This window comes from Brachypodium distachyon, chromosome 1 (assembly GCF_000005505.3).
Source record: "Brachypodium distachyon strain Bd21 chromosome 1, Brachypodium_distachyon_v3.0, whole genome shotgun sequence".
Classification (NCBI taxonomy): domain Eukaryota; kingdom Viridiplantae; phylum Streptophyta; class Magnoliopsida; order Poales; family Poaceae; genus Brachypodium; species Brachypodium distachyon.
In genome coordinates, this window is record NC_016131.3 from 40,003,964 (window position 1) to 40,017,427 (window position 13,464).

Genomic DNA, 13,464 nt, shown 5'->3' on the forward strand with positions numbered 1-13,464 from the left:
TGGCTTTGCTTTGCTGCCTCCGTCGTTTGCGCGGATTTTATGCAAAGAGATACGTGTATTTTCAGATTCGGCTGCTCGGCCCCCTGGCGACCTAGACTTGTTGATTCTAATCCCTCCTCTAGTCCTCTTCCTTCTTCCTACTGCGCTGCACTTCTTGATTCCAATTGGACCTAGGCCATTTGCGAGATGAGTCTGATGCTCTTGTCATCAACTAGTACATCAAGATTTTGTTATTTTATTTGCCAAATAACTTTTTGGATGAAAACTAATTGTTTTTAACTTCTTGAAATCAACACATACTCATGCATCAAAACTCACAGCTATATTTGGTTCTAACACAAAATGTACTTTTGTTGAGATCATGCTCTACTATAGTCTACTCCATATTCTTTTATTGACATGAGAGTTATAGTGAAGGAATAATATAATAACATTTGCTCAATTTAGAGGTCATCTTGTTGTTAATGAACTAGAAATATACTCAATAATTTTAAAATCACGAGTGTTTTTACATATCTGCTATGTGGACATAGCGTCTGCATTGCACTATGCTGACCCCAATCCGCTACCAGCCTGCTATCCCCTATTTAAAACCTTGGCAACGACACATGGGATCTCGTTCCTCACCCTCCCAACGTCAACATAGTTTCCGACAAATGGATGTATCACCATAAGTTCAATTCTGATGACTCCCTTTCTCACTACGTAGTTCGTGGTTTCTTGCAGCAGTTGGGAATCGGGACTCGATTATGATGAAACCTTTAGCCTGACGCTATAGGTGTCATCCAACATCGTCATATATCTTAGCCTCTTTTGTCTATCTCGCAGCTAGACGCTAAAACCGCTTTCCTCAATGGTTCACTTCAAGAAACTGCCTGCTGCTGCAGCCGCTAGGCTTAAAAAAAAAATCCCTTCTCAATCATTTTGCCTTGCTCCGCAAATCCTTGTACGGCCTTAAGCAAGTGTCGGCACATGGTTAACACGTTTTGCCTCGTTTGTTCAAACTGTTGAATTTGTTCCTTCATGTGCATCTCTCTTTATATTTCACTCCGGTTCTTCTATAGCCTATCTCCTCCTCCATGCGGATGATACATAGTAATCATACTAACCATCTCTCTGGTGATTCCTTCATGACAGATTTGGGTCATCTGCATCATTTTCTAGGTATCATGGTAACTCACTCCTGCATGTATATAATTTAACACCTCTAATTCAATACACCCCACTTCTCTTATGAAAAACAAAAGGACAGTTCAGATCACTCCGCACCCTTCACAAAAAGGGACATGATGGGCATTAAACAATATTTTCTTTTCTCTTTTTCGTCTGGCTCCGAACATCACTCAATGTTTCCAATTTTTCCGTAGATTGCACCGTTGGATCTTCCTGACATTTCACGAGATAGTAGTATACACAATTCCACCGAAGGGATCGGCAAAAAGTTTTTTGAGCCAAAGGGAAACATGCGAACAAGTCAGATGTTCGTGTTGTCCCGCACGGACACGAGAAATCCAAACATCACTCGATGTTTCGACGTTTTCCGGAGATTGCACCGTTGGATCGCGATGAAATTTCACATTGTAATAATAGACAAAATTCCGCACAATCCCACTGAAGGGATCGGCGAAACCCTTCTCGAGGCATAGGGAAACATGCGAACAATATGGATGTTCCTGCTGTCCCGCACGGTCGCGAGAATTCCAAACAACACTTGGTGTTTCTAAGTTTCTCAGAGATTCCACCGTTGGATCGCGGTGAAATTTCACATTGTAGTATTAGACAAAATTCCGCACGATCCAACCGAAGGGATCGTTGAAACATTGCATGAATCAGTGGGAAACATGTGAACATCGTATTATCACGCACGGCTTCAAGAAATCCAAACAACACTCGGTATTTTGGTACTGACCGGAGATTTACTATTGGGTCGCGATGAAATTTCACAGCGTACACAATTCCGAACATTCTCACTGGAGGGATCGTCGAAACAGTTCTTGAGGCAATGAATATCTTGCGAGAGAGAAAAGAGGAAGGACGAAGTAAAAAGTAGGAAGAAGAAATAAAAAGGTGAAAAGAACATGTACCTTCTGAGTTTGGCGAGAGAGGGTGTATTGAATTAGGCCTCTGAATTTACATCCTTACGAAGGCTAGCATGCTTGACTCTCATCCCTCAACGCGAGCGCCAAGCTCTCCTCTGCCAGTGAACCTGCTTCTAATCAATACCAGCATTTTTTGTAGCCTCGCTGGCGCTCTTCAATACTTGACTAGTCTCCTCTACCAGTACTATTGCTCGACCAGAGATCGCATGTTCAGCTCAACGAACGAACCTTCTAGTTTATGTATGATGAGACAGGATTTTTTACACCCCATCACACTGCTCCACCTATCTCAGCCGTCCGCCCAGGCAATCCGGGCCATCTGTTCAGGAGCCATGATGCGAGCATGAGGTCAGCCAAACGTTGGCAGACGCCCCCGCGTTAGAGCTGCGGCGGAGCACTGTTCATCCACTATTCACATATAGAGTCCGCTGCTTTCAACAAACACAAAAAAATATTATTTTTTTGCATTCGATGCCCAGCTAGCAGACAGCAGTACATTAGGGAGGGAGGCATCTGGATCCAATTTGATGGTGAGCACCATTGCCATCCCTTGGACAGATCGATAATAACAGTGGCAAACTATTACTTGATTTAATTGTTCTTTATCTCTTAAGAGTATGTGCTTCTTTTTTTTAGATGAAAGACCGTAGACAAAAATTCCTACAGTCATATATTGATTAAAAACTGTACAGGAATATAGATTACAAAACTATCTGAAATTCGCCAGTCAAGTGGCAAAAGCAGCAGAGTCTTTTCTTTTTGCCCTATGAAATATAAGATTAAATTCTTCTTTGAAAATCTGTCAGCATCTGAAGAGCCTTGGAGTCTTCATGTTGAAAATAAAATCATTTCAGATCCTCCAAATACTCCATGAAGCCAATGTAATGATCTCCATATAGAATGGTACCTTGAGCTGTGTTTTTAATAGGCTCACATTCTTATGCACATTCTGCTCTGGAGAGAAGCCTGGGTAGAGGTAATTCCAGCAGGCATTGGCGAAAGGGCAATGAAATAAGAGATGATCTCTGGTCTCAAGTAATGCCTCGTCACATAAGACACATTCACATGAAGGAAGGTGGAAGTTCCGTTTGAGCAGCATGGCCCTGGTGTGTGAGACGGTTGAGAAGGAGCATCCAAAAAAAGAATTTGTACTTCAGTTAACAACATGATGCCCAAAGCCACCCAAAATCATTAGGCAGTTCCAGGTGATTAATCTGGGACCTGTATGCTTCAGCAGAAATGAAAATATCCCTATTCCAGATATATGGAGCCATGCTCATCGGAGGGTTGAAGATTTTCAATGATGCCCATAAGCTGAGTGAATTGCTGGTGTGCCTCCACCGAAAGTGGGAGATGAAATATGTGCTTGCTCTCTCTATGTATATATTCATCATCTCTTAAAAATATGTGTTTTATCTCTCTACATATATCCATTTTCTCTCACGAACATGTCTTTTATTTCTCTATGTATATCCATTCTCTTTCACGAACATGTGTATTATCTCTCTCTATATATCCAGTCTCTCATGAATATGTGTTTTCTCTCTCTATCTGATTTCGTTTTTCTTTCTATATATATATATCCATCCTCTCTCAGGAATATGTCTTTCTTTCTCTCTATATAAATTATTTATCTCTCAAGAGTTCCTCTCTCTATGTATATATCCATCACCTCTCAAAAATATGTGTTTTATCTCTCTATATATATATCCATTCTCTCTCACGAACATGTGTTTTATCTCTCTATGTATATCTATTCTCTCTCACGAACATGTGTTTTATCTCTCTATATATATCCATTTCTCGTGAATATTTGTTTTCTCCCTCTATTAAGGAGGCTACTGTAGTACGTCTATTGCGACAATATTTCAGCAGTTTGCATGTCTACCGTACCCAGTCCAGCAATGGCGCACAAAAATATAGAGACTGATCTTCCAAAAAAAATTTCTGAGAAAAAGCTGGTCCTGGTCAAGACCCGGTGTCACATGTTCCGAATGAAGCTCAATTCGCTGACATATTTACAAATGGTTTACCGTGTTAGCTGAGTTCCGCTACTCCCTCCGACCAAAATTACTTGTCGAAATATTACATGTATCTAAACGTTTTTTACACATAGATACATCCGTATTTAGGCAAATCTGAGACAAGTAATACCGATCGGAGGGAGTATTTTTTTCGAGACAGTTCTGCCATACTTCTGCTGCTGCATATCTACACTGCCAGCCGACATATTCTTCAGCATATATTCTATTATCATATGCAGCTGCTTTGTGTATACTTATGTAACCTACCGCATATCCTCCTCTCCGTCTAACTATTTATTATCTGTACTCTACAGTTTGTAATGCATTACTTTAGCAATACGGACTCTTATCCACCAGCAGTTTCCAATATTTAAATATCCAATTAATTTCGGAACCCTCCAAAGATTGATATAGAAAGTGCAAAACAAGAAGAAACCAAAACTATGAAAGATACTATATTTCTCATATCTTTTATATATACCCAACCATCATTCAAGTTATCATACTACAAAGAAAAAGGAATCAAATTACTAATTATCAAAAGACAGTATATGTAAAGTAAAGCTTTGTAGACATCCACCAGCTTTGATAGCCTGATATTGTGTTTTGGATAAAGAAAACACGAGAGTATCAATCATAAAACAATAAGATATCTTATTAGCTAACACATAGAGAGGCCAGGGGCTATCCTCCTTTTCGAGAAAACAAAACTAACACATAGATCAAATGCTTCAAACTAAAAGTGAATCAGCACAGAGATCCTTACTACAAACTCTGATGACTAACAGATCACAGCTTCAAGGTAAGATCAATGCCCGTGTTCTCCCCTCCTTTCTCCTTATCCTCCCTTGCTGACATCATTGCAAGATTGGTCGTCATACTCTCAGATGGCACCGGGTCATGGCTTGATTCGCCACCAACATAAGCTAACTCGCTAGGATTTTTTATTGGAAAAAATATGATTTCCTTTGGCTTTTCCTTGCCAGTGCGGTACCTCTTCCAGAAAGCCTTGTTTGGTGGTAGTAGATCCATAGTGAACTCCTTGACCTTTTTGGCCATGTATTCCTCATGCTTCCTCCTACACTCAGTGACTTCCTGACGGTGTTTTGTCATGTGGCCACCACGGGCTTGAAGGTTTGTGAATGTCCTGGGGCAAAAGGAGCACTTATACGATGGTTTAGGAACATTCTGCAACTCATCCGATTGCCATGATCTGCCAAAGCCTGCAGCCATGATCTCTAGTGGCGGCACCTTCCAGGGTTACTATCTTCTAGATCTTAGAGATTTATGTTCTATCTGATCGAAGGGCGCAGGTGGATGCTTTTAAAGAGGGTTTTGGTTGTCTATGGATTGGATTACAAGGAATCTAATAAATGTTCATTTAATTTTATAATTTAAATTTGGAAAGGCAAATAACTATTGCACAACAAGATAAAGATAAAATAAAACAGCTCACACAACATTAGTAAACAATAAAAAAAGTGCTACTTATCGCTTTCTCAATATTTAGTTCATGGTAATTGATTCTATATATGGTAAGTAAAAATAGAAGGTGATGGGGCCAAATTAATTTCACACCAAACAATCTTGAGCGATCTCGCGGATGTATCCAAAGTGGTGTGGCTGGGTTTTTTATAATGCAAAACAGTAGGTAAAATACTTGCTACGCTTTTATTCAAATGAATGAAATAAAAAAACTGCAAAAAAAAAGGAAGGAAGCAAAAGCAAATACACGCCATCTGGGCCCCTATCTAAAGTTCTTGATCCACCCTGGAGTCCAAAATAACACTTTCTCTTGGCTCTGTGAAATACTAAGTTCATTTCTTCCTTGAATTTTTTTTGCATCTGAACAGGCTAGGCTTAACTCCATTGAAAATGCAGTCATTTCTGCCTTTCCATATCACCAAGCTGCCAAGATAGTGATATCCATGCCAAATGGAACATGCAGGCTTCTTTTGATTTCTGACACATTTGCCATAGCATTACCTTGGATATGTATACGACGGCAGAGATAATTCCAGCAAGATCTGGCAAATTGGCTGTCAGAAAAACAGATGATCCCTGATCTCAGGCAGAATGATCCACACATATGACACATGTTTATTCAGGGAGATAGAAATTCTTTCTCCGTAACAGCTCTCTGGCCGGTATTCAGCCTGTTCATCAGTAGCAGCCAGAAGAAAAATTTATGCTTGAGATGACAACAGGGTTTCCAGATCCACTTGATGGCCTGATCCACCTCATGTGAACCGATAAGGATTTTATATGCCTCAGCTAGCAGAAAGAAACACATATTTTTTCCATGGGTATCACTTCCTTGAAACTGATTCGGTGGGGCAATCATATCAGTAAGAGCAACAAGCTACTCAAATGCCTCTTCAGAAAGAGGGGTGTGTGAAACTGTTCCACCAGGTCATGTGCCTGCACAATGTCTTCGACAGAAATGTGAATGTTCAAAGCCTCGTGGCAAGAGATTTTCACTACTTTAGAATAGTAGATAGGGGCATGACCCAAGAACTTGAAGAGTTCACTAGGTGCATGCCCTTATATATCTCTATAAGTGCATTTCCCTTTGTTGTTAATTGATACTTTCTATGTGATTATTTTTTTCTCGAACACCCCGAGCGGCATGTCTTTTCCATTAAGAAGAAGGGCACAAGAGGCGCAAGTACAGGCAACAAAACAAAAACAATGCGAAGGCCAAAAAAAAGAAAAAAGGAAAAAGAAGAGAGGGGGGGGGGGGGGATCAGTGGGCCGAGCATGAAGCGGACGCGAGCTCCCGCGCTGCCCACCTCACTAAGGATATCCTCATCAAGGGAGCTGACCACCGGGGAGGCGCCATTGAAGACGCAGCCGTTACGAAGCTTCCACATGCGCCAAAGCGTCAAGGTGAGGAGAGAACGAGCAGCTTTGGCCTTGCCGCCCGCTCTACCTGTGGCGGAGCCACGCCATGAGGGAAGGTCCTCATCGGCCAAAAGGCGAGCATTGGGACAGCCCGGCTCGCGAGAGGATCGCATGAAGCACGCCGCGGGTGAAGACACAATCCTTGAGCAGATGAGTGATGGTCTCTGCCTCTTGATCGCAAAGGGGGCAGCGGGCATTGAAGGGGAGGCTGCGACGCTCCAGCCTGTCTGCTGTCCATTAACGATTGGCGCAAGCGAGCCAAAGCCAGACTCGGCATTTCAGCGGCGCCAAATCTGCCTCTAGACCGGAGAGAACGGAGGTAGAAGTGATCAAACGCCGACTTCGCGGAGTAGAGGCCCGAAGATGACCAGGACCAAAGCATCGTGTCCTTGCGATCCGGGTCCAAACCACCGCATACAGGGTATCCGCGAGCTGGAGGAACTCAGCCATACCTCGGGCATTGTGGGGGGGGGGGGGGGGCAAATGTCCTGGATCCAAGAGGCACTGTGGATTGCGTCGACCACTAGCCGTCGAGCGACGGTATGGGAGCCGATCGCCGCCAAAATAACCGGAGCAAATGGTGCAAATGGACTTACCTTCGATCAAGTTGTTCGACCAAAAGAGGGTAGAACAACCGTTACCAACCACCTATCTGCATGCTTCGCGGAAGATCACTGAGACCCACGAGCTGAGCCGAATTTTGAAAGAAGCCCATGGCTTGGAGGTGTCACGGTGCTGAAGCCAAGGCCAGCGGAGCTATAAGGAGGTGCCGACAAGGTTGGCATCGCACACCCCTAGGCCACCAAGGCGAACGGGTAAGCATACCCGATCCCAGGCAACAGCACAATGACCATTCTGATATCGGTGGCCAAAAGAGTGTGCACCAGCACGGCAGAGAGAACCAACTTGACGAGGACAAGGCGACCACCTCGAGAAAGCATGCTGGTCCTCCAACCAGCCAGCTTGCCTCGAGCTTATCCAAAATAGGCTGGAAGTCCTGCCTCCAGAGCTTCCAAATGGAGAGAGGGGCACCCAGATAGGGGATAGGGACAACCTCGATCTCCTCCGGAGACCAACGAATAGGCGTGGCCGAGCTCTTCAGGATGTTGGTGCGAAGTCCGGAGGCCGCACCGAATATCTCAAGGAGGTCAAGGAGGACCACACAATCCTCTGCCTCCGGCTTGATAAAGACGACCGCATCATCGACATAGAAGGAAGCAAGGCAGCCTAGGCGCACACCCGAAAAACAGGAGAGAAGGTGAGCCCGGGCGGCTGCAAGGAGCAGAGCGTTGAAGGCCTCCATAAGGATGACAAAAAGCATGGGAGCAAGAGGATCGCCTTGTCGTAAACTTCGATAATGGATCAACTCTCTACTCACACAACCGTTGACGATGATCTGCGTGCTCGAGGTAGAGAGGAGAAGGCACAAACTCCCACAATAAATGGGTCCGAATCCAAGGTGCGCCGAAGCAAGTCGACAAGAAACGCCCAAGAAACCGAGTCAAAGGCACGGGGAATGTCTAGCTTGAAAAGCACCGCGGACTGGTTGGAATAGTGCAACGACCTGGGGCCATCTGCTTGACCAACATGAAGTTGTCATGGATCGACCGCCTTGATGAAGGCACACTAATTTGCCGACACCAAACTTGGGAGACGAGGGGCGAGCCTCAAGGAGAGCACTTTGGCAACCAGCTTAGCGATGCCATGAACAAGGCTGATCGGCCGGAAATCACGCACCTCAAATGGGCAATTCTTCTTGTGGATCATAGTAATGAGAGCACGATTCAGGTTGTGGAAACCTGCATGACCACCACAATGAAGCCAGTAGAAAAGCTCAAGCACCTTCGGCTTGATAATCGACCAACACGACACGAAGAAGAGGCCGGTAAAGCCGTTCGGTCCTGGCGCATGGTCACTCGGCAAGGAGAGGACAGCAGCCCAAATCTCCTCCTCAGAGAAGGGCTCATCGAGGATCTGCAGATCGTGCCAGGGGATCTGGAGGAAGCCAAAGTCAAGGGAGTGAGGCTGATCCTCAGGCGCCTCAAACACCTCCTCAAAAAAGGAGGCAACCGCCTCCTCTACGCGCTCCTGGTCAACCACCTCCTGACCGTCGTGATGAAGCTGAGCGATGAAATTATGCCGCCGGCATGATCCCGCATGGAAGTGGAAGTAGCTAGTGTTGGCATCGCCCTGCGCAAGCCAGGTGATGCGGGCACGGTGCCTAGCGATAGTCAACTGGAGGGAACAGAGGGCGAGGAACAATATTGATTTGGAAACACTACTTCTGATTTTGATCCCAAAAACCACACTTTTACTATTGTCTTACTTGAAATAGTTGTTGCTTTCACTATTTGATTGTCTTTCTTTATAGTTGCAGGTTCTATCCTTGCTTTTTTTTGGGGATCGACAAGCTTTAGTTTCTTTGGAGAAACTACAATAACAATTATCTTGTATACTAGTTTTCTCATCACATGTTGAATGAAACTGGGATCTAAATTTGGACTATTGCATATATGGGTCAATAGTATCTTGGTTCAATAAGTACGGTTGAAGGGGTAGGATGACATGTCAATCAAGATGTAATACGGAACTTGACTCATTCACTACTACAAAAAGGCCCCTCCGAAGTGGCCCCATTCAGGTCCATCTTTGGATGTGGTGTAGGCACCTTTCCATTAAATACCTGGGATCCCTCTTTTATGATAAGCTGAGAAAGAAAGATGCGCAACCTTTAGTTGATAAATTTTTGAAAAGAATTGCAGGTTGGAGAGGCAAGCTCGTCTCCCCATCTGGCAGGCTCACTTTAATCAAGTCATGCCTGGCCAGCATCTCTGTCTATATACCTTCTCTCCTTCTTGAAATTCCCCAAATGGGCTCTAGCTCTAATAAATACTCCAATGGCTCATTGCCTTTGGAGTGATGCTGATGGCAATAGGAAACTCCATCTAGCAAACTAGTCTCTAATATGCATGAAAAAAGAATTTGGGGGCATGGGGATACCTTGCCTCCAAGATGTTAACATGTGCCTATTTGGGCGCCTGGATTAAAAGATATGTCCAGTAGGATTCTAAACTCTGGAAAACTGTAATTGACCACAAGTATGATACTAAATCCCCTAATATTTTTTATAGCAAGGCCCTGGGTGGTTCCAGATTCTGGAAGGGGGTGCTCTGGCCTGCATCTACTGTTCAACTTGGCTACACAAATGGATTGTAGGTGATTTTTCTAAAATCCAGTTTTGAGAGGATAAGTGGTTTGGCTCATCTCCTTTAGATGTCCAATTTTGGGACATTTATGTCATCTGTAATGAAAAGTTGGTCAGTCTTAAAGATGTTTGGGATGGGACCACTATAAAGCTGTCCTTTAGGAGATTTTTTCTCCTGAACTCAGGGAGAGGTGGTTTGAATTGGAACAAATTGTCCTGAGCAAGATGCCCTGGTTTGGCAGTACACTAGCTCCGGTGTTTACTCCACAAAATTCCTTTACAGTATTATTAACTTCAGAGGGATTGTGCCAACTTTCATACCTGCTCTTTGGTCCTTGATTGTTCCCCCAGAATTCATATCTTTCTCTGGCTGTTTTTTTTTACTGAAATTCTCTGGCTGTTATCACATAATAGGATAATGACTAGAGATAATCTGAAAAAGAGACACATAAAGAAACCTGAAGACGGTGTGTTCTGTTCTGAAAAAGAATCAGTTAATCAGTTATTCTTTGAATGTGTTGTTGCCAAAGCTATATGGAAGGAAATTTCACTTTTCTTTCATAAAGATATTGGTCTTGATTATGAATCTGTTGCGCGCTATTGGGTGGCTAACAAAAGACTTGCAGCTATGAATACTATCGGGGCTGCAGTTATGTGGAGTCTCTGGACTTTTCGTAACGACATGGTTTTTAATCACCATATCTGGCTTGATTTGAAGCAGATTTGGTACTTAATCCAGATCACTATCCGCAAGTGAACTCTCCTGTTCAAAGAGACGATGCAAGTGGAGACAAACAGCTTCTGCAACAAGCTGTCGCACTGCCTCCGGGAACCAATCCGGTTACCCTGGAAATGAACAAGGCCCTAGCTTTGTTGGCTTCCCCATCCTTCTCGCCAACGACGCATATGCCATCTCGGGAGGCTACTCTTCGCTCTGTATTACTGATCGTGGCGCTGGCAAACTGGTGATCGAGACCTGCCTCTGAAGGTGCTAAAGTCCTACCAGCGCCAGAGATCCGGCTGAAACTGCATGACACTCTAGCGCACAGCTTGCAGCCCCTGTGTTCCCTGACAATGTCAGCATGTGAGAATTTGTGTTTAGCTAGGTCATGTTGCTCTTATGCCTAGACTTTACAATTTCTATTCTGCCGGTCGGGACTTATTTTCTGCTACTCCAAGACATTTGTAACACATTATCGGCTTCATTAATTTTTTTTTTACGAAACAGCCGCAACGAGCTATTTATTGCCAATAGAAGGGTTGAAAGAATCAACCCGAGAGAGTACAGATATGAAACACTGAAAAATAAACACTAGAGAGGGGGGATGGGGGAGTACAAGTCGAGAACAAAAGAAACTCAAGGGACATCATCATCTCCCGATGTCAGCTCACCAATCCTAACACCCGCACGCTTCCATAAGGCGGCCTCCTCCTTGATCAAGACAAGCACAACAGCAGGAGAGCTAAGTTTATGTTGAAATACACACCGGTTTCTCTCTTTCCACATCTCCCACAAGGTGAGCAAGAAGATAGATGCAAAAGCCTTGGCAGGAAGCTTGCAAAGGGGCTTAGCCGAAGTGATGCGATCAGCCCACCACAACCTGATAGAGGAGATATCAGCCTAAGCGCTCGGATGGAAGAGCAGATCCCTGTCCAGCCGGCAATTAAACCCCAAATGGACCTTGCGAAGCGACAGTCAGCAAGGATATGAATCGCCGTCTCCTCAATGGTGTGGCAAAAAGGGCACCACTTATCATTGGGGATGTTCTTATGAGTGAGGATATCCGCGGTAGGAATTCTTCCTTGGGCCGCCAACCACCCAAAAAACCTGCATTTTTCCGGCGCCCACACTCTCCAAAACATGCGGTCGAAAGGAGCTCTGGCAAGGTCCTGAAATTGTGCAAGGTAGGCACTCTGAGCGGAGTAGCAGACGCTGACCGTGAGATTCCAGATAATGCTGTCGTGACCCGTAGAGAGAGCAGGAGCCGAATCGATAAGGGTGAAGAGACGAACGAACTGGCAGAGGTTAGAAGGCTTCACGCCGTGAGCGATGTCCAAGATCCACTTGTACTGCTATCGCGCATTGCGGACACAACGATTTTTGCGGCGAGCAATCAAGAACAGGTCCGGGGCGATGTCCTTGGGGCGTTGATGATCAAGCCAAGCATCATTCCAGAAATTAGTGAAACGAGCGTCTCGCACGGTGATGGAGGTTGCAGCAGCAAAAGGACACATGTCATCATCATTTAGGGGAGAAGCCATGATAGCCCAAGGTTTGTCGGGCTTAGTCTAGCGCAACCACTCCCATCGCAGGCGAAGGGCACGACCGAAGTTGTTAATGTCAAGAATGCCGAGGCCACCAAAGCACTTAGGAGAGCAGACCGTAGGCCAACCTCTGAGATACTTCTCAATTCGCTCACGCAGCCAAACAGGGAATTCAAACACAATGAAATGAAAAGTAGAAAACGCGGAACGCACTGACTTGAGAATAATAATTCTGCCACCTTTGCTAAGCAGCTTGGACTTGTAGCCTGCTGTGCTCAATTTTCTCCAATAGAGGTTGAAACAGGAGTTTTCTAGGCTTAGTCAGAGAGAGGGGCAGTCCCAGATAACGACTAGGAAAATTGGCAAGTGGCGCCTGGAAGCAGTTGGTGATGGCAACGACGTCGAGCCCATTGCAGCGGATTGGGAAAATTGAGCTCTTGTCGGGGTTGATACGGAGGCCTGATGGCCTGATAATGGGGCTGGGGGGCCTGTTGGCCTCCTGTCAATCTAAAAAGCTACTAAAAAAAGGCTAATCTATGACGCATTTTAAACCATAACTCATGAGTAGGGTAACCGTCAGTAACTTAGTGACATGTGGTGACCACGTCACTCTTGACGGTGTTCAACCTGCCAGCAATCTTATTATACATCTAACAGGCGATCGCACGAAAGATCAGAGGTTTAGTTTCCAGAGCGGGGATGAGAGCTAGCTCGTCGCGGGTGTTACCTCTAACACTTGGTCGTACGGACGCGTTAGAGGTGGTGTTTCACCTTTGACATGTCTCCTGCATGGTTGTACGCATCATAGGTGATTATGTTCAGGTAAACTTAGTAATGTCACTGTTAATGGCATGTTGCTCACTAAAGAAGAGCCTAGCATACCGCGCCAACCTTGCAGATTTGGGACACGAGGTAGGACCTGTCCATCACAACTGGATGATGACAACCTTCTTCTATACACTAGGTT